At 45.9% G+C, this 20,707-nt stretch overlaps 1 protein-coding gene, 1 non-coding gene and 1 pseudogene across 2 annotated transcripts in view; 2 read left to right on the plus strand and 1 right to left on the minus strand.

The window, feature by feature from the left end:
- Positions 1-20,707, plus strand: part of BICRAL (BICRA like chromatin remodeling complex associated protein) — a 215,157-nt gene that overhangs the window by 80,495 nt on the left and 113,955 nt on the right. The gene's annotated exons all lie outside the window — the stretch shown is intronic.
- Positions 8,483-8,558, plus strand: TRNAA-CGC (transfer RNA alanine (anticodon CGC)). The gene has a single exon. It is a non-coding gene; the product is annotated as a tRNA-Ala (tRNA).
- Positions 15,133-15,854, minus strand: LOC136319814 (BOS complex subunit TMEM147 pseudogene; annotated as a pseudogene).

A 20,707-nucleotide genomic window follows, 5' to 3' on the forward strand; every position in this document is an offset into this window, starting at 1 on the left:
TACTGATTGGTTGTGACCAGGGTAAGAAATAGTTGATCATTGTATCAGGTCCTGATTTCAGCCATGGTATTGTTCTGTCTGTGTTCATGAGGGTGTGTTCTGTAGTATCATTCTGGTTTCATGGACTTGGGGTTCAAACATTACTGAAGTCAAGATGTTATCTTTAGTTTACCAAAACTCTGCTTCTTTGGTCAACAGACCTGAGTCTTTGTTCTTAAGACAGTTTGATGCTAACCAGAATCTGATATCTTAAGAACTTAATGATTAAGGAAGGGAGTGGACAGACAGAAAGGAAAAAGGATCGTGTTAAAGAAATTCTTACTCCATTGCCCAACCCCAGTTTGGACTCCAGTTTGAAAGTGATCTCTAAGGCCAGTTCTGAGCCATATGGGGAAATCAGTCTTGTTATTTTATTGTGTTCACTCTTCTCTCTTATAGCCAAGACTTGGTTTCCAGTAGCTTTAGACTTTCAAAGGATTTTAACTCTTCACCATCAAAGACATTGAAGAAAAATGTAGTATGGTTATGGAGTTTTTTTCCCCAAAAAAGATGTTTAGAAGTATGACCAGATTCAGAATCGAGAGCCCAGAAATAAACCACATGTATATGGACAAATAATCTTCAACAAAGGAGCCAAAAACACACAATGGAGAAAAGAAAGCCTCATCAATAAATGGTGCTGGGAAAATTGGAAAGCCACATGCAAAAGAATGAAACTTAACTACACCTTGTCCCCATGCGCAAAAGTTAATTCAAAATGGATTAAAGACCTAAATATAAGATCTGAAACAGTAGCAACATCTGTGGTGGTGCAGTAGGTAAATGAAATGCTGAGGTCGCCAGCTGGAAACCCAGGGCTTGCCCGGTCAGGGCACGTAGAGGATGTAACTAATACAAGTTGATGCTTCCCACTCCTCTCACACCCCCTTCTCTCTCTCTAAAAATTAATAAAAATCTTCAAAAAAAAAAAAAGATCTGAAACAATAAATTACATAGAAGAAAACATAGGACTAAACTTATGGACCTTGGCCATAGAGAACATTTTATGAATATGATCCCACAAGCAAGGGAAGTAAAGGCAAATGTAAATGAATGGGACTATATCAAACTAAAAAGCTTCTGCACAGCAGAAGAAACCAACAACAAAACGAAAAGGCAGCCAACCAAATGGGAGAGGATATTTGTACACAACAACCGCGGTAAGGTGTTCATATCCAAACTATATAAAGAACTGACAAAGCTCAGCAACAAACAAGTGAACACCCAATTAATAAATGCAGAGAGGACCTGAATAGACACTTCTCTTATGAAGACATACAAACAACAAATAAATACATGAAAAGATGCTTATCTTCACTAGCTATTAGAGAAATGCAAATCAAAACTCACAATGAGATACTACTTCACACCTGTGAGATTGGCTGTTATCAACAAGACAGGTAATAACAAGTGTTAGAGAGTCTGTGAAGAAAAAGGAACCCTCATTCACTGCTGGTGGGAATGTAGACTGGTACAACCATTATATAAGAAAGTATGGTGGTTCCTCAAAACATGAAGACTAGCCTGACCTGTGGTGGCGCAGTGGATAAAGTGTCGACCTGGAAATGCTGAGGTCGCGGGTTCGAAACCTGGGCTTGCCTGGTCAAGGCACATATGGGAGTTGATGCTTCCAGCTCCTCCCCCCTTCTCTCTCTCTGTTTCTCTCTCTCTCCCTCTCTCTCTCCTCTCTAAAAATGAATAAATAAAAAAATTTAAAAAAATTATTGTAAAAAAAACAAAACAAAACAAAACATGAAGACTAGAACTACCATATGACCCAGCAATCCCTCTACTGGATATCTACCCAAAAAGCTTAAAAACATTGGTACTCAAAGACATGTGCACTCCTATGTTCATTGCAGCATTATTCGCAGTGGCCAAGACAACAACCAAAGTGTCCCTCGATAGAGGATTGGATAAAGAAGAAGTGATACATCTATACAATGGAATACTACTCAGCCATAAGAAATGATGACATATTACCATTTAGAACAAACATGGGTGGACCTTGAGAATATTATATATACTAAGTAAAATAAGTAAATCAGAGAAAGCTAAGAACTATATGATTTCACACATAGGTGGGATATGAAAATGAGACTCATGGACACAGATAAAAGTGAAGTGGTTACCAAAGGGAGGAGGAAGTGGGGGAGGGGATGGGGAAAGGTAGTAAAGAGGGACAAATATATGGTGACAGAAAATTATTGGATTTTGGGTGATAGGCACACAACACAATCAACAAATAAAATGCTATAGAGATGTTCACCTGAAAGCTATGTACTCTGGTTGATCAATGTCTCCCTGTTAAATTTAATTTTCTAAAAAAAAAAAAAAGACATACCACCCGACTCCTACCTCATATACACAAAATCTGAAGCCAACTTAGAGAAAAGGCATATAACAACTGAGAATCTATCCCAGAGAACCTCTTAGGAGATAAATGTGGACAACAGAAAATGAGAGAGGAGAAAAGAAAGAAAGATTTTATGTAAAAACTGAAAACAAAAATTGAAAAATAGTTCTATGAGGATAAACCGGATTAATCAAGGACTTCATTCTCCCTAAATGACCTGGAGGGGGCAGAGTTGCGCTGTGGTAAATCGGTGGGTTCCCCCTGGCGGCCAGAAATAGAATGGCCTCAGTGAAGGCAAAAGGGGAAGTTCGCCGGTCAAGATCGAACCCTTGAAGATGTTACCTTATCTAAAAAGGTAGAAGAGAACAAACAGACACATCAGAAATGTCTCTGGCCAAACCTTTCGAGTATGAAGCAAGGCAGAATGTGGTGAGCAACAAGCAGAGAAAAGTGGACCGTCGAGGAAGGACTAAGGAACCTCTGGTGGAGGCTGCGGACAGCGGGTTCCCTCCCTCACTGGACCCGTGGAGGATAGTCTAGTAAATCAGCTACAGATTTAATAGAATAAGTTAATGGAATTAGGGATAATTTGCTTTCCTTTATAAATTTATTTAATGTTAATATAATAATGAAATAAAAATAATGAGCCTGACCAGGCGGTGGTGCAGTGGATAGAGCATCAGACTGGGATGCAGAGGACCCAGGTTTGAGACCCCAAGCTTGCCAGCTTAAGCGCGGGCTCATCTGGTTTGAGCAAAATCCCACCAGCTTGAACCCGAGGTCGCTGGCTCCAGCAAGGGGTTACTCGGTCTGTGTAGCCCCACAGTCAAGGCACATAAGAGAAAGCAATCAATGAACAACTAGGGTGGTGCGACGCACAATGAAAAACTAATGATTGATGCTTCTCATCTCTCTTCATTCCTGTCTGTCTGTCCCTGTCTATCCCTCTCTCTGACTCACTCTCTGTTTCTGTAAAAAATAAATTAATTTAAAAAAAATACTGAAACATTAAAATGCTTTTAAAAATAATGAAATGGGCCCTGGCCGGTTGGCTCAGCGGTAGAGCGTCGGCCTAGCGTGCGGAGGACCCGGGTTCGATTCCCGGCCAGGGCACACAGGAGAAGCGCCCATTTGCTTCTCCACCCCTCCGCCGCGCTTTCCTCTCTGTCTCTCTCTTCCCCTCCCGCAGCCAAGGCTCCATTGGAGCAAAGATGGCCCGGGTGCTGGGGATGGCTCTGTGGCCTCTGCCTCAGGCGCTAGAGTGGCTCTGGTCGCAACATGGTGACGCCCAGGATGGGCAGAGCATCGCCCCCTGGTGGGCAGAGCGTCGCCCCTGGTGGGCGTGCCGGGTGGATCCCGGTCGGGCGCATGCGGGAGTCTGTCTGACTGTCTCTCCCTGTTTCCAGCTTCAGAAAAATGAAAAAAAAAAAAAAATGAAAAAAAAAAAAATGAAATGATACACTTTTTTGAAAAATGGAGAGGCCCGCCTGACCTAGGGTGGCGCAGTGGCTAGAGCGTCTATCTGGATTGCTGAGGTCGCTGGTTCAAAATCCCCAGCTTGTCAGGGCAAGGCACACGCAAGAAGCAACTACAAGTTGATGCTTCCTGCTCCTCCCCACCCCCCACCCCACCCCCCCGTTCCCATTGCCTTTCTCTCTCTTTCTCTCCTTTCTCTAAAATCCATAAACAAAATATTTTAAAAATTAAAATGAAGCCCTGACCCGATAGCTCCATTGGTTGGAGCATTGTCCCAAGGCTTGGAGGTTGCCAGTCCGATCCCTGGTTAGGGCACATGCACAAACAGATCAATGTTTCTGTCTCTCTTTCCCTTACTTTCTTGCTAAAATCAATAAATAAACATTAAAAACATACTGACAAAAATAATAAAATAAAATGAAATAAAGAGGCCCTGAACAGGTGGCTCGGTGGATAAAGTGTCATCCCAGAGTACCGAGGTTACAGGTTCAATCTCTCGTCGGGGCACCTACAAGAAGCAAGCAATGAATGCGCGACTAAACCGAACAACTAACTGGAATAATGAGTTGATGCTTTCTCTTTGTCTCCCTTCTTCTCTCCCTCCCTCGTTCTCTCTCTCTCTTTTTCTCTCTCTCTCTCACACACACACAATCAATGGAAAATTTTTAAAAATAAAATAAGATAGGCCTGACCGGGTAGTGGCACAGTGGATAGAGTGTCAGACTGGGACGCGGAGAATCCAGGTTCAAAACTCCAAGGTCACCAGCTTGAGCTCAAGGTCACTGGCTTGAGCAAAGGGTCACTCGGTCTGCTGTAGCCCCCCAGTCAAGGCACATATGAGAAAGCAATCAATGAACAACTAAGGTGCCATAATGAGGAATTGTTGCTTCTCATCTCTCTCCTTTCCTGTCTATCTGTCCCTATCTGTCCCTCTCTCTGTCTCTTCCTGTCTCTGTCACAAAAAAAATAAATATAAATAAATAAATAAATAATAAAATAAGATAAAGAAACACAAGAGATCTTGTCTCTGGACCTCTCACCCGAGGAAGAATGAGGCATAGGCTGGCTCTTTAAATAATTAAATGACTTTTGTTTCCTTAACCTCTCCCCCTTGATTGTTATACTAGCTTCCCTTTACCCTCTACTGTTTTTCCTCCTTCCTTTGTTCTTTTTCCCCATTTTTTTTGATAAATATGTCATACATAAAGAATATAACGAATAATGCTCAGACGGACAGCATACGAAGTAGACCACCACCAGTACCAGGGGAACAGCCTGGGTGCCCGCCTCTTTCTCCCAGAGGTAACCTAAACTTGGTATTTATCCTTCTCTTGATTTTCTTGAGGGTTACCACCTATGAAGATATGCTTAAACAATATATTGCTTAGTTTTGCATAGTTGTGAACTTGACATAAATAGAATCATATGGTTAGTATTCATGTTGCTCCTGCTTTCCTCCCCAAACATTACTTTTAAAACTTTTTTTTTTAATTTTTTATTTTTATTTATTTATTTATTTTTTTTTTTACAGAGGCAGAGATAGACAGGGACAGACAGACAGGAACGGAGAGAGATGAGAAGCATCAATCATCAGTTTCTCGTTGTGCGTTGCGACTTCTTAGTTGTTCATTGATTGCTTTCTCACATGTGCCTTGACCGTGGGCCTTCAGCAGACCGAGTAACCCCCTGCTGGAGCCAGCGACCTTGGATCCAAGCTGGTGAGCTCTTTGCTCAAGCCAGATGAGCCTGCGCTCAAGCTGGCGACCTTGGGGTCTCGAACCTGGGTCCTTCCGCATCCCAGTCCGACTGCGCCACCACCTGGTCAGGCCTTAAAACTTTTTTACTTACAGAAAAGCCCACAAATCATAAATGTGTAGTTTGATCATCAACAAATACACACAGCTCTTCATTCATTTTTTTATTTTTAAATATAAGTTTTGAGTGACCCTGGCCAGTTGGCTCAGCAGTAGAGCGTCGGCCTGGCGTGTAGGAGTCCCGGGTTCGATTCCCAGCCAGAGCACACAGGAGAAGCGCCCATCTACTTCTCCACCCCTCCCCCTCTTCTTCCTCTCTGTCTCTCTCTTCCTATCCCACAGCCAGGGCTCCATTGGAGCAAAGTTGGCCCGGGTGCTGAGGATGGCTCCATGGCCTCTGCCTCAGGTGCTAGAATGGCTCTGGTTGCAACAGAGCAATGCCCCAGATGGGCAGAGCATCGCCCCCTGATGGACATATTGGGTGGATCCCAGTCAGAAGCATGCAGGAGTCTGTCTGTCTGCCTCCCCCGGACCCTTCTCACTTCAGAAAAAAAAATGTTAAAAAAAAAATATATATATATATATATAGGCCTGACCTGTGGTGGCGCAGTGGATAAAGCATCAACCTGGAAATGCTGAGGTCGCCGGTTCGAAACCCTGGGCTTGCCTGGTCAAGTTACATATGGGAGTTGATGCTTCCAGCTCCTCCCCCCTTCTCACTCTCTGTCTCCTCTCTCTCTCTCTCTCTCTCTGTCCCTCTCCTCTCTAAAATGAATAAATAAAAAATTTAAAAAAATATATATACACAGTATAAGTTTTGATACAAAGAATATACATAATATGTTATAAATCATTGTAATAAATTATTCACTCAACACCCAACTTGCACCTACACATATAATTTTTCCTATCACATTCCTCTCTACTATAGACTATGTTCCCCCAAATTCATAAGTGAAGCCCTAACCCTCAAAGTGACTGTATTTATTAACTATAGGAAGGTAATTAAGGTTAAAGTCCTAAGTGTGGGCTCTAATCTGATTCAAAGAGGAAGAGACAACAGAGGTTTCTGGGAGCAGACTCTAAGCCAGGATTCCCCAAACTTTTTACACAGGGGGCTAGTTCACTGTCCCTCAGACCGTTGGAGGGCCAGACTATAAAAAAAAACTATGAATAAATCCCTATGCACACTGCACATATCTTATTTTAAAGTAAAAAAACAAAAACAAAACGGGAACAAATACAATGTTTAAAATAAAGACCAGCCCTGGCCGGTTGGCTCAGCGGTAGAGCGTCGGCCTAGCGTGCGGAGGACCCGGGTTCGATTCCCGGCCAGGGCACATAGGAGAAGCGCCCATTTGCTTCTCCAACCCTCCGCCGCGCCTTCCTCTCTGTCTCTCTCTTCCCCTCCCGCAGCCAAGGCTCCATTGGAGCAAAGATGGCCCGGGCGCTGGGGATGGCTCTGTGGCCTCTGCCCCAGGCGCTAGAGTGGCTCTGGTCGCAACATGGCGACGCCCAGGAGGGTCGCAACATGGCGACGCCCAGGATGGGCAGAGCATCGCCCCCTGGTGGGCAGAGCGTCGCCCCTGGTGGGCGTGCCGGGTGGATCCCGGTCGGGCGCATGCGGGAGTCTGTCTGACTGTCTCTCCCTGTTTCCAGCTTCAGAAAAATGCAAAAAAAATAAAAAATAAAAAAAATAAAAAAATAAAATAAAATAAAATAAAATAAAATAAAATAAAGACCAAGTAAATTTAAATCAACAAACTGACCAGTATTTCAATAGGAACTATGCCCCTCTCACTGACAACCCATGAAAGAGGTGCCCCTTCCGGATGTGCGGTGGGGGCCGGATAAATGGCCTCAGGGGGCTGCATGTGGCCCGCGGGCCGTAGTTTGGGGACCCCTGCCTAAGGAAAGGCCATGTGAGGTCATAGCAGGAAGAGCTTTTACCAGAAACCAAGTCAGCGGACACCTTGTTCTTGGACTTTCAGCCTCTAGAACTGTGAGAAAATAAATTTCTGAAGTTAAGCCACCCAACGTGTGGTATTTTGTTATGGTAGCCTAATGTAGCCATTACTCTGAATACCTTAGCCTTTTTTCTTTTAAGATTTATTTCTTGATTTGACAGAGGGCAGAGGGAGCGAGATGTATCAACTCATAGTTGCTTCACTTTAGTTTCCTTATCCTTCGTGCCTTGACCAGGCAAGCCCAGGGCCAGCATTCCAGGTCGATGCCCCCTCCACTGCATCACCACAGGTCAGGCCCTTAGCTTTTCTTTTCACATAGAAATCATGTAGGCCTGTGCAGTGGTGGCGCAGTGGTACAGCATCGACCTGGGACGCTGAGGACCCAGGTTCAAAACCCCGAGGTTGCCAGCTTGAGCGTGGGATCATAGACATGACCCCGTGGTCGCTGGCTTGAGCGCAAGGTTGCTGGATTGAGCAAGGGGTCACAGCTGGAGCCCCCTGGTCAAGGAACATACAAGAAGCAATCGATGAACAACTAAAATACTGCAACTATGAGTTGGTACTTCTCATCTCTATCCTTTTTTATCTGTCTGTTTCTCTGTTTCTATCCTCTTGCAAAAACAAAAAACAAAAAATAACCCCACAACAAAAAAATCATGTAGTGTTTTCTCACACATATATTTTTGCTTGTTTTTTGAGATTCAGGATTCACAGAATTGAATCACACGCATAGTCTTCAGGACCTTCTCCTTTTCACTCAACATTGTGTGTTAAGATTTAGAAACGCTGCCTGTAGCTACAGCTCCCTTTCACCTATAGAGCATACTGCATGTGATCCATCTTCCTGTCATCCGGATCACTTCCAGTAGGTTTTAAAAAGTGATTTCTAGGCCCTGGCCGGTTGGCTCAGCGGTAGAGCATCGGCCTCGCGTGCGGGGGACCCTGGTTCGATTCCCGGCCAGGGCACATAGGAGAGGCGCCCATTTGCTTCTCCACCCCCACCCCTCCTTCTTCTCTGTCTCTCTCTTCCCCTCCCGCAGCCAAGGCTCCATTAGAGCAAAGATGGCCCGGGCGCTGGGGATGGCTCCTTGGCCTCTGCCCCAGGCGCTAGAGTGGCTCTGGTCTCGGCAGAGCGACGCCCCGGAGGGGCAGAGCATCGCCCCCTGGTGGGCAGAGCGTGGCCCCTGGTGGGCGTGCCGGGTGGATCCCGGTCGGGCGCATGCGGGAGTCTGTCTGTCTCTCCCCATTTCCAGCTTCAGAAAAATACAAAATAAAATAAAATAAAATAAAAATGTTAAAAATAATAAAAAATGATTTCTAATGTTGCTTTTATGAACAGAGCTACATGCACTATTTTATACATCTCGTGCTGGGCAGTCATTTCTCCGGGGTATAAGCCCAAGGGCGGAGCTGCTGAGAAACAGAGAATGTGAACCCTCATCTTCATGGGGTAATGCCGAAACATTTGCTAAGGTCATCAGCCCAGTTAGGACTCCCACTAGCAGTGAATATATGATCCACAGCCTCTCCAGCTCTTACTATTGAATCAGATTTTTTTTTAAAGATTTTATTTATTCATTTTAGAGAGGGAGGAAAGAGAGAAAAAGAGAGAGGAGGAGGAGCAGGAAGCATCAACTTCCATATGTGCCTTGACCAGGCAAGCCACGGTTTTGAACCGGCATCCTCAGCGTCCCAGGTCAACACTTGATCCACTGTGCCACCACAGGTCAGACTGAATCAGATTTCTTAATGTTTGTTTCCTTGGTTTTAATTGTGGCCTTAATTTGCATTTCCCTGGTCACTAATGAGTTTGTGTATCTTTTCATAAATTTATTTGCCATTTGTGCTTCCTCTGCAAAATGTATGTACTAGTCTTTGCCCATTTAAAAAAAACTGTGTTTTTGAGTGAGAAACTGGAAGAGAGAGATGAGAAGCATCAACTTATAGTTGCCTCACTTTAGTGGTTCATTGATTGCTTCTTTATATGTGTCTTGACCCAGGGGGCTCAAGCTTAGCCAGTGACCCCCTTGCTCAAGCCAGCGACCTTGGGATCATGTTGATGATGCTATGCTCAAGACAGTGAGCTCACGCTGGCGACCTCGGGGTTTCAAACCTGGGTCCTCAGGGTCCCAGGCCGATGCACTATCCACTGTGCCATCAGCTGGTCAGGCTTGACCTTAACTTCTAAATGATTCACCATTAAATATCATGGTTGCTATAGTTTTTTAGCAGATGCCCTACTAGATTAAAGAAGTTTCCTTCTGGCCCTGGCCGGTTGGCTCAGCGGTAGAGTGTCGGCCTGGCATGCGGGGGACCTGGGTTCGATTCCCGGCCAGGGCACACAGGAGAAGCACCCGTTTGCTTCTCCACCCCCCCCTTCCTTCCTCTCTGTCTCTCTCTTCCCCTCCCACAGCCAAGGCTCCATTGGAGCAAAGATGGCCCGGGCGCTGGGGATGGCTCCTTGGCCTCTGCCCAGGCACTGGAGTGGCTCTGGTCACGGCAGAGCAACGCCCTGGAGGGGCAGAGCATCGCCCCCTGGTGGGCAGAGCGTCGCCCCTGGTGGGCGTGCCGGGTGGATCCCGGTCGGGCGTATGCGGGAGTCTGTCTGTCTCTCCCCATTTCCAGCTTCAGAAAAATACAAAAAAAAAAAAAAAAAAAAAAAGAAGTTTCCTTCTACTCCTATTTTGCAAAAAGTATGTTCTCATAAATAGAATCTGAATTTTATAGAAGGCTTATTCAACCTCTATTAAGATAATCATATGGCCTGACCAGGTGGTGGCACAGTGGATAGAGCGTTGGCCTGAGATGCTGAGGACCCAGGTTCAAAACCCCAAGGTCACCAGCTTGAGTGCAGGCTCACCCACTTGAGTACAGGGTCACCAACTTGAGCATGGAATCATAGACATGACCCAATGGTCATTGGTTTGAACCCAACGGTCATTGGCTTGAAGTCCAAGGTCGCTGGCTGGAGCAAGGGGTCACTGGCTCGGCTGGAGCCCCCCAGTCAAGACACATATAAGAAAGCAATCAAGCCTGACCTGTGGTGGCGCAGTGGATAAAGCGTCGACCTGGAAATGCTGAGGTCGCCGGTTCAAAACCCTGGGCTTGCCTGGGCAAGGCACATATGGGAGTTGATGCTTCCAGCTCCTCCCCCCTTCTCTCTGTCTCTCTCTCTCCTCTCTCTCCCTGTCTCACTCTCTCCCTCTCTCTCTCTCCTCTCTAAAAATGAATAAATAAATAAAATAAATTTAAAAAAAAATAAAGAAAGCAATCAAGGCCCTGGCCGGTTGGCTCAGTGGTAGAGCGTCGGCCTGGTGTGCAGAAGTCCCGGGTTTGATTCCCGGCCAGGGCACAGAGGAGAAGCTCCCATCTGCTTCTCCACTCCCCCCCCCTCCTTCCTCTCTGTCTCTCTTTCCCCTCCCGCAGCCAAGGCTCCATTGGAGCAAAGTTTGCCCGGGCGCTGCGGATGGCTCTGTGGCCTCTGCCTCAGGTGCTAGAATGGCTCTGGATGCAACAGAGCGACACCCCAAATGGGCAGAGCATCGCCCCCTGGTGGGCATGCCGGGTGGATCCTGGTCAGGCACATGCGGGAGTCTGTCTGACTGCCTCCTCGTTTCCAACTTCAGAAAAATACAAAAAAGAAAAAAAAAAGAAAGCAATCAATGAACAACTAAGGGGCTGCAACTATGAGTTGATGCTTCTCATCTCTCTCCTTCCCTTCCTGTTTGTTTGTCCCTCTCGCAATCTCTCGGTTAAAAAGAAATAATCATATGGATTTTGCCCTTTTTCTCTTTTTTTGTGTGTGGCAGAGACAGAGAGAGTCAGAGAGAGGGACAGATAGAGACAGACAGACAGGAAGGGAGAGAGATGAGAAACATCAATTCTTCATTGCGGCTCCTTAGTTGTTCATTGATTGATTTCTCATATGTGCCTTGACCAGGGGCTACAACAGACTGAGTGACCCTTGCTCAAGCCAGCGAGCTTGGATCCAAGCTGGTGAGTCTTGCTCAAACCTAATGAGCCCGCGCTCAAGCTGGCGACCTCGGGGTCTCGAACCTGGGTCCACCACATCCCAGTCCGTTGCTCTATCCACTGCGGCACTGCCTGGTCAGGCTCCCCTTTATCTCTTAATGTGATAAATTGAATCAGTCATTTTTCCAAAGTCAGGCTATTCAGTTCTTCCTAGAATAAACTCTGGTATATTATTGTTTTACCCTCTTCCGGACTTGGTCTACTAGCATAACAGGTGTTGTACCATCTCATTGCTTTTTCTAAACCCTGCCCACAGCTTTGTAAATAACTCTTGTATTAAGCTCTTCTCAAATTATCCAGTTTGAGTGCACCATCTGTTTCCTGCCAAGTTCCTGACTGATACAGTGTGTTTGATTAATGGGTATTAGTTCACACTAGTTGGAGCATGAAGTGTGTGTGAGGAAACAGTGAAACATCATGTAGGAACAGGAGGCTGAGAGCAGATGGTGGTGGAGCTTGTCTTGCGGGCCAGGGAGTCCAGCAGACCGTGGGAACCTCAGAAGGCTTTAGACCAGGAGTGACATGCTTTATAAAAACTAATTCGGTAGCTGCATGCAAAATGCTTTAGAAATTAGAGATGGGGAGACAGGTTAGATGATTGCAATTACTATTACAGGAAGATAACATTTTATAACTATCAGATTGGCAAAGATCCAAAAACTTGATAGCATGATGTGTGGATAAGGATGTGGAGAAATAGCACTCTCAGACATTGCTTGCTAGTGTGTGTGTAAATTCTTTGGAAGCCACTTTGATAAGATCTATCAGTGTTGTAAATGTTCATTATCTATGGACTGAACAATTCCACTTCTAGAAACTTAGCCTATGATCATATGGCATTCATACTATATAATTTATGTATAAGGATGTTCATTGTAGTGTTTTTCTAATGGTTAAAGATTGGAAACAATTAAATGTTCAGCACAGACTGGTTGAATAAGTATGGCACATTTCTTGTAACAGAATACTATGCAGCAGTTAAAGAGAATGAGAGGACTCTGTGTTCTTATATGGGAAGATCTCCAATATACAGCAAGTCCTCAAATTAATGTCCTTTCATTCAAAGTCACAACATTTTGACCCTGGCCAGTTGGCTTAGTAGTAGAGCATCAGCGCAGCATGTGGATGTCCCAGATTCGATTCCCAGTCAGGGCACACAGGAGAAGCCACCATCTGCTTCTCCACCCCTCCCCCTCTCCTCTCTGTCTCTGTCTCTGTCTCTGTCTCTCTCTCTTCCCTTCATGCAGCCATGCTTGATTGGTCTGAGTGCATCAGCCCTGGGCACTGAGGATGGCTCCGTGGAGCCTCCACCCCAGATGCTAAAAATAGCTCAGTTGCAAGAATGGCCCCAGATGGGCAGAGCATCGGCCTCAGACGGGGGTTGCCGGGTGGATCCGGTTGGGGCACATGCAAGAGTCTGTCTCTCTATCTCCCCTCCTTTCGCTTGGAAAAGAAGAAGGAGAAGGAGAAGGAGAAGGAGGAGAAGAAGAAGGAGGAGGAGGAGGAGGAGGAGGAGGAGGAGGAGGAGAGGAGGAGGAGAGGAGGAGGAGGGGAGGAGGAGGAGGAAGGGAGGAGGAGGAGGAGGAGAGGAGGAGGAGGAGGAGGAGGAGGAGGAGGAGGAGGAGGAAGGAGGAGGAGGAGGAAATCATAACATTTTAGCATTGCTGGGATGCCATAGGAACTAAAGTCTTGTTTATATCAATTAGCCCATGGTAAAATTGGTTTCATTATCCATCGTTTTGCTTAAAGTTGTAGATCCTATTGATGTTAAGTGAGGACTTACTGTACTGTGAGTGAAAAAAACAAGGTGCCTAATTGTATATAAAGTAGGCTTCTTTTTGGCTGGAAGGGGAAAAGATATTTTGTACTTAAGTTTGTAAATGCATAGGCCAGAAGAATACAAAAGAAATACAGAAGAGACCTGAATGGCTGGGATCACAGGAAGGAGGGAGATTTACTTTTTATGCTAATCTCTTTGTACCTGTGCGTGAATTATCTGTTTAAAAGAATCCACTGCACTATCATCTTAGAATCAAACCTTTACCATGATATCAGTTGTAACAGTTTGATCATGGATAGCTTTTTTGGTGAAACAAACACAACCAAAAGGCATTCAAGTAAAAAAATAAAATCTTTATAATAAAGTACTTGAATTGCTGAACAGAATATTGAGCTTGGTTACCAGGTGAGTAAAAGGCCTTGAATTGTCTGTCTTGCTTGGTTTTGGTCAGTTCTTTTTTATTATTATTCCTTTTTTTTTTTTTTTTTTTTTTTTTTTTGGACAGAGGCAGACAGAGAGAGGGACAGATAGGGACAGACAGACCAGAAGGGAGAGAAGGGAGAGAGATGAGGAGCATCAGTTCTTCGTTGCAGCACTTTAGTTGTTCATTTCTCATATGTGCCTTGACTGGGGGGTTTCAACAGACCGAGTGACCCCTTGCTCAAGCTGGCGACCTTGGGCTCAAGCTGGTGAGCTTTGCTCAAACCAGATGAGCCCACTCCCAAGCTGGTGACCTCGGGGTTTCGAACCTGGGTCCTCCACATCCCAGTCCGACGCTCTATCCACAGCATGACCCCCTGGTCAGGCTTGGTCAGTTCTTAAAGTTCAGGGTAAGTACAGTATGTGAAAAGTTGGAAGGAAGGCCTTTGAATAACTCCTTCCTTCTGTGACGCTGCTGCTCTGAGTAGGTAGTAGGCAGGGGTGTCTCCCAGGGATTTCAAACCCTGGGTTGGTGGTCAGTGTAGATGTTTTACTTATGGCCCCTCTAACCTGGACAGGTTATAATAGGACACTTATCAGAGTTCTCAGAACTTCTCTATTAGGATTGTCTGTTCATTCATCTGATCTTCAACAAGACCGGAACTTCCCGAAAGGAGAAGCATGTGCTCACGTTGTTTACCGTTGTGTTCTTAGCATCCAGCTCTGAACAGGTGCATGGTAAATGCTAACATATTTGGTCAGTTGAATTGAGCTTGGCTTTCTGTGTCATCTTGTCCCTGCCCTTCTTGAAACTTAAAGCTGGGTCAATAATTGACCCGCATCGTAATTGGGTTTTTTTGTTTGTTTTTTTGTATTTTTTCTGAAGCTGGAAACGGGGAAGCAGTCAGACAGACTCCCACGTGCGCCCGACCGGGATCCACCCGGCATGCCCACCAGGGGGCGATGCTCTGCCTACCCGGGGTATCGCTCTGTTGTGACCAGAGCTAGTCTAGTGCCTGAGGCAGAGGCCATGGAGCCATCCCCAGCGCCCGGGACATCTTTTCTCCAATGGAGCCTTGTCTGTGGGAGAGTAAGAGAAAGAGAGGAAGGAGAGGGGGAGGGGTGGAGAAGCAGATGGGTGCTTCTCCTGTGTGCCCTGGCAGGGAATCGAACCCGGGACTTCCGCACGCCAGGCCAACGCTCTACCACTGAGCCAACCGGCCAGGGCCCCTCATCGTAATTGTAATGGCCACGCCAGTTTATTTTCTCTCTCTCTTTTTTTTTTTTCCCCAAATACCGTTTACTTCACTAAAATCTGGAGACAGGAAAAAGGTGTGTGAATGCCTGGGACAAGCCTAGGAGTGTACGTTGACAACGGCGACATACAAGGCCAGGTGCTGAGGGCCAGCAGCCCAGTCACTACTACTCGGGCCAGAAGTGCCATCCAGCTGCCCAGGGAACAAAGATGGACGATGGTCTCCATGATAAGGCCTTATAGACGCTGAGGAACATCAGCAGGAGGACAGCTGGCCGGAAAGTGTGGTAGAGGTCATAGCGTGTTATCATCCACACTTGGGCAGATGTGACGATGTAATGAACCAGACTGATGTTGGAGTCAATGCTCATCTGAATGTATTTCCAGTCAAATTCAATGCCCCGGGCTCCAACCCAGAGTGGGATGCAACGGGACATAATGAGCTCCGCGGTGGCCCAGCCCATGGCAGCAACCATGATCTTGTACTCCCCTTTGCCGGCATTTCGGGACATGACAAGGTTCAGGCCTACTAGGTCTGCCACATCCATGCTGGCCTTCATGAATTCCCCAATGAAGTCATAGATGCCGCCTTCCCAGGTGGGAAAGAAAGTGGCCAGGAACAACATCTTGCACAGCTGAACGAAGAGGTAGGTGACCCCAGCCTGGACACACTTCCAGAAGTTGTTGTACTCGGACAGGTCGCTGCACTTGTAGGTGATGAAGTAGGGGAAGTAGGCCAGGGTGAAGCAGTTCCCAAAGTGAAACAAGGTCATAGCGCTGGGCCCGCCGGAGCGCAAGTCCCTACCCGCCCTCCTGGCGCCTGAGCCCGGGCCTGGCGCCCCTGCCTCCCATTCTCTCTTTTTTTTTAATGATTTGAGAGAGAGACAGGAAGGGAGAGAAGGGGAGGAGAGAGATGGGAAGCATCAACTCGTAGTTGTTTCACTTTAGTTGTTTATCGATCGTTTCTCATACATGCCTTGACAGGGGTGGGGTGGGGGGATTCAAGCGGAGCCAGTGACCCCTTGCTCAAGCCAGTGACCTTGGGGTCACATCAATGATCCTGTGCTTAAGCCAGCAACTTTGGGGTTTTGAACCAGGTACCTCTACATCTGCAGTTGATGCTCTATCCACTGCACCACCACCCATCAGCCCAATTTATTTTCTTTATAAGAAATACTCAAGCCCTGGCTGGATAGCTTGGTTGGTTGGAACATCATCCCGAAGCACAGAGGTTGCCGGTTCGATCATCGGTCAGGGCACACACAGGAGCAGCTTGCTGGTCCTGTCTCTCCCTCTCTCCCTTCCACTCTCTCTAAAATCAATAAAATAAACAGAAAGATATACTCAAATAGTGTGACTAAGTTTTTGAGTTAGTGATGAGACTTTTGAATTAAATGCAATTTAATTGTCCAATTTCTGGGATATCAGTAATTGCAATGATGTTTATAAAACATTGTATTATTGTGTAACATTAGCTGTTTTGAATCTTTTTTTTTTGTATTTTTTCTAAAGTTGGAAACGGGGAGGCAGTCAGACAGACTCCCATATGCGCCCGACTGGGATCCACCCGGCATGCCCACCAGGGGGCGATGCTCTGCCCATCTGGGGCCTTGCTCTGTTGCGACCAGAGCCATTCTAGTGCCTGAGGCAGAGGTCATGGAGCCATCCTCAGTGCCCGGGCCAACTTTGCTCCAGTGAAGCCTTGGCTGTGGAAGGGGAAGAGAGAGACAGAGAGGAAGAAGAGGGGGAGGGGTGGAGAAGCAGATGGGCGCCTCTCCTGTGTGCCCTAGCCGGGAATCGAACCCGGAACTCCTGCACGCCAGGCTGATGCTCTACCACTGAGCCAACCGGCCAGGGCCAGCTGTGTTGAATCTTTACATCTGCTGTTTTCATTCATTTCTGACTGATTAAGAAAATTAAAACTTTTATTTATTTATATTTTTTTGTGACAGAGACAGAGAGAGGGACAGGGAGGAACAGACGCACCAGAAGGGAGATGAGAAGCATCAATTCTTTGTTGCGACACCTTAGCTGTTCATTGATTGCTTTCTCATATGTGCCTTGACCGGGGGCCTATGGCAAACCCAGTGACCCCTTACCCAAGCCAGCAATCCTGCACTCAAGCTGGTGCAGATGAGCCTGCACTCAAGCCGGCGGTCTCGGGGTCTCGAACCTGTGTCCTCCAATCTCAATCTGATGCTCTATCCACTGTGGCACCGCCTGCTTTTTATTTTTTTTTTAATAATGATTTTTACATTGTAATCAGAACTTCAACATTGGAACTTAAAAGGAAATTGGCTATTTCTCTGATTCATATGCGGTTGAGACTCTGGAGTGGTTCTTTGTAATTATATACTACCCATAATACTATACATCATACTATATTTAATACCTGTTAATAAATGAAATTTAATAATCTGATTACTTGACTAATGTGCTAGAGTTAATTTGAATAAAAACGTATGGTGCAATAGGCCTTCATTGTAATGAACATTATCATTAGATTTGCATAATAAAAACTTATTAAAATTCTTTTAATTAATACTTAAAGTCAGGGGTGTTGACTTTAACATATATTTTGCTTTTTCTGGGTTGTTTTTTGGTTAGAAAAAATCCATTGCAGCATGACCAGGCATTGGTGCAGTGGATAGAGCCTATCCACTGATGCTAAAGACCCAGGTTCAAAATCCTACGGTTGTCAGCTTGAGCACAGGCCCGTAGACATGACCCCATGGTCCTTGGCTTGAGCCAAGGTCACTGGCTCGAGCAAGGGTCACTGGCTTGGCTGGAGTCTCTCGTTAAGGCACACATGAGAAGCAATCAATGAACAACTAAAAGTACTACAACTATGAATTAATGCTTCTTATCTCTCTTCTTTCTTGTCTGTCTGTCTTTCTCTCTCTCAAAAAAAAAAAATCCATTACATCCTGGCCTGTGGTGGCTCAGTGGATGCAGCTTGACCTGGAATGCTGAGGTCACCAGGTAAAAATCCTGGGTTTGCCTGGTCAAGGCACATACGGCAAGCAACAAGCAAGCAATGAACAACTAAAGTGAAACAACTATACTTCTTGCTCCCCCACCCTCTCTCTCCTTTCACTGTAAAATCAATAAATAAAATCTTTTTAAAAGTCTGTTGTGCCTGACCAGGCGGTGGCACAGTGGATAGAGCATCGGACTGGGATGCCGAGGACCCAGGTTTGAGACCTCGAGATTGCCAGCTTGAGCGCAGGCTCATCTGGTTTGGGCAAAAGCTCACCAACTTAGAACCAAGGTCACTGGCTCGAGCAAGGGGTTACTCGGTCTACTGAAGGCCCGCAGTCAAGGCACATATGAGAAAGCAATCAATGTACAACTAAGGTGTCGCAATGCACAACGAAAAACTAAAGATTGATGCTTCTCATCTCTCTGTTCCTGTCTGTCTGTCCCTCTCTCTGACTCTCTCTCTTTGTCTCTGTAAAAAGAAGAAAAAAAAAGTCCATTGCAGCTTAAGTTTAGGGAAAACACAGTAAGGTCTAACTTTCTGGAATGGCAGAAAGACTGGAAAGGACAGGATGGAGTTGGTCAAGACCTGCTCAGGGTGAAACTGAGCTGATTTGGGAATCTAATGTTACCAATTAGACAGTTCAGGGACAGATGACCAGATACAGACTGTAGAAAGGGTTTTTCTTGCCTTGTACAATGCTTACTTATTTTTAAAAATTTATTGATTGATTTTAGAGAGAGAGGAAGGAAGAGCTAGACAGAAACATCAATCTGTTCCTGTATGTGCTCTGATCAGGGATCAAACCAGCAGCCTCTGAGTATTAAGGAAATGCTCCAAGCCATCATGTCAGGGCTTATTTATTATTATTTTATTTATTATTTATTTTTTTTTGCAAGAGAGAGAGAGAGAGAAATGATTTGTTCCAGTTAGTTGCGTGTTCATTGGTTGCTTCTTGTACGTTCCCTGACCAGGGATCAAACCTTCAAACTTGGCATATTGGGAGAATGTTCTAACCCAGTGGTCCCCAACCCCCGGGCTGCGGACCAGTACCGGTCCGTGGGCCATTTGGTACCGGTCCTCAGAGAAAGAAAAAATAACTTACATTATTTTCGTTTTATTTATATTTAAGTCTGAACGATGTTTTATTTTTAAAAAATGAACAGATTCCCTCTGTTACATCCGTTTAGGACTCACTCTTAACGCTTGTCTTGGTCACGTGATACATTTTTCCGTCCCACCCTAAAGGCCGGTCTGTGAAAATATTTTCTGACATTAAACCAGTCCGTGGCCCAAAAAAGGTTGGGGACCACTGCTCTAACCAACTGAGCTACCTGACTAGGGCCAGCTTATACAATGTTGTTGGTTTTTTGTTGTTGTTTAAAGATTTGTATTTACTGATTTGAGAGGGAGAATGAGAGAGAGAGAGAGAGAGAGAGAAAGGCAGTGGAGGAACAGGAAGCACTAACTAGTAGTAGTTTCTCATATGTGCCTTGACCGGGTAAGCCCAGGGTTTCGAACTGGCGAGCTCAGCATTCCAGGTTGACTCATTATCCACTGCGCCACCACAGGCCAGGCCAGTTTGTACAATGTTTTTAAAATGCTTGAATTTGTCTGCCAAGTCATCTGGTCCCCTACTCCCTAGTGACTCATTTCCGGCAGCCTTACTCACTGACTTTGCCTGCTTGGCCCTAGTAAGCACTGTGCCTAGGGAATAGTTGTATCATTAAATAATATACGGAACTTGGGTGGGAAAGAGATTTAAACGATATTTGGAATTTGAAAGGCAGGTGAGCCCAGTGAGGGTGGAGGCTGGGGATGCAGACATAGGACTGTGCACAGATTGGTAGTCGAGATTCAGCAGGAAACAAACGTAAGCAGCTAAAGACAGAACTTGGAGCATTGCTCGTATTTATGAGCTGTAAGTCACCAGAATCCCAATGAAGGGAAAGAAGCTGTCACAGGAGAAACAGGGTAGAGCAAGGCCTCAGAGGTCAAGGAAAGAGAGCACCTCAAGGGTCAGGTGGTAAATAAACTGCATCTAGAGTAAAAGACAAGGATGGAGGACAGGAGGGAGCTGTTAGACTTGCTGCTTAGGCACCGATACTGTCAAAGACCAGTTCAAGCCCTGGCAGGCTGGCTCAGTGGTAGAACGTCGGCCCAATGTGTGGAAGTCCCGGGTTTGATTCCTGGCCAGGGCACACAGGAGAAGTGCCCATCCGCTTCTCCACCCTTCCTCTTCTCCTTTCTCTCTATCTCCCCCTTCCCCTCCTGAAGCCAAAGCTCCATTAGAGCAAAGTTGGCCCGGGCTCTGAGGATGGCTCCATGACCTCCACCTCAGGCGCTAGAATGGCTCTGGTTGCAGCAGAGCATCGCCCCCTGGTGGGCATGCCAGGTGGATCCCGGTCGGGCACATGAGGGAGTCTGTCTCTCTGTTTCCCCGCTTCTCACTTCAGAAAAATACAAACAACAACAAAAACAGTTTAGCAGAGAAAAGGTAAAATTTCAGACATAGAGAGTAGATATAGGTGTAGGGGGACTCAGCTACTCTTTTAAGATGTCTGATAGCAGCAGGCAGGAGCTGGAACTTCAGTGATATATATGGTGGAGGATCTCAGGATCTGGGTTTTTTTTTGTTTTGTTTGTTT

This window comes from Saccopteryx bilineata, chromosome 1 (genome assembly GCF_036850765.1).
Source record: "Saccopteryx bilineata isolate mSacBil1 chromosome 1, mSacBil1_pri_phased_curated, whole genome shotgun sequence".
NCBI lineage: Eukaryota > Metazoa > Chordata > Mammalia > Chiroptera > Emballonuridae > Saccopteryx > Saccopteryx bilineata.